This window comes from Echinops telfairi, unplaced genomic scaffold (assembly GCF_000313985.2).
Source record: "Echinops telfairi isolate 266 unplaced genomic scaffold, ASM31398v2 ScPeMD7_7468;HRSCAF=8506_0, whole genome shotgun sequence".
In the NCBI taxonomy this organism is placed as follows: domain Eukaryota; kingdom Metazoa; phylum Chordata; class Mammalia; order Afrosoricida; family Tenrecidae; genus Echinops; species Echinops telfairi.
In genome coordinates, this window is record NW_022111369.1 from 23,407,546 (window position 1) to 23,408,717 (window position 1,172).

A 1,172-nucleotide genomic window follows, 5' to 3' on the forward strand; every position below is an offset into this window, starting at 1 on the left:
TGTATGTGCAGCTTCCCTTTATTTGGGGCTCCCTTTTTCTAAAAAATCATTTTATTGGGGGCTCATACAACTCCTCACAATCCATACATTCATCCATTGTGTGAGCACATCTGTACATTTGTTGCCCTCAACATTCTCAAAACATTTGCTTTTCTACTTGGGGGCTCCCTTCTTGATTTCTATTTGCTATTAAAATTTCCAGGTCATAGCCACACTAGAGATAGAATCAGTGTTTCCCTTTCTTTAGTATTTTCCTTCTGCGAGCTGCACAGAATCAGTGTTTCCCTTTTAGTATTCCCCTTCTGCTAGCAGCATGCAGAATTCATTTGCCTTACAAGTCAGATCCCTAAGCAATAGCAATATTATTATTGGCCTTTTCCAGGTCTGGAAAACCATCTGGTTATTAGTGCTCAAACCCTTCCGAAAATACCCAACAGGCAGGAAATAGTGAGCGGCTCACTCTGTTTTCAAACGCGTGGAAAATACTGGAGTTTCTGTTTTCTTTTTAGGGAGAATCTAAACTATGTCTTTGCTTGGCTTTTCCCACACTTGTATCCCAGCTCCTTGGGTCGGTGGGAGAGGGGAGGGGAGAAGGGAGGCATCAGCCTGAAACTGGTGAAAAGTCGCTTGTTTCCCAGATCCGGAGAGAGGATGGAGTCAGCGCAGATGGAGTCACCAAAGCCACGGAAGCAGGATGAAAGCGGCCGCGCAGACGGCTTCCCAGCGGCAGCCTCTGCCTCGCCCAGTTCGCCAAATAAGGCTCCGCCGCCGCTTCCGTGGCCGGCGGGTGCAGACGTGCTGCGGCCAGGAAGGCGGACTCGGGGCGGATCTGGGCGCACACCCTGGACCTGCCCGGCCCGTGGCAGCGAGGGCGCCTTTTATTCCCGAGCTCTGCCCAGTCCACACGCCCTTCCTTTTTCCACTTATTGTCCAACGTGCCAACAGGCACTGAGCGCCCCAAGTACGAAGGAGGAATGATACATCTGGAGCTTGTGACAGGTTCTTAAATTAATTGTGGTGTTAATGAGCTTTATTCCTGGACGACGCACGGAAGCTTGTCCAAGACAAGTTACAAAACCGTAACTACGTGGGGAGACACCCCCGCAGGCTGAGAGCGAACAAGCCCCAAACAGCACTTCTTTCCCGCTGGGTCCCGCTCCCTCCCCGAGCCC

At 50.9% G+C, this 1,172-nt stretch overlaps 1 protein-coding gene across 1 annotated transcript in view; it reads right to left on the minus strand.

Moving 5' to 3' along the window:
- PDLIM5 (PDZ and LIM domain 5) overlaps nt 1-609 on the minus strand; it is a 223,385-nt gene extending 222,776 nt beyond the window's left edge. Inside the window, exon 1 of the mRNA XM_045284331.1 lies at nt 461-609. The gene's annotated coding sequence lies outside the window, so the exon portion shown is untranslated. The remainder of the gene's footprint in view (nt 1-460) is intronic.
- Nucleotides 610-1,172: the final 563 nt, after the last annotated feature.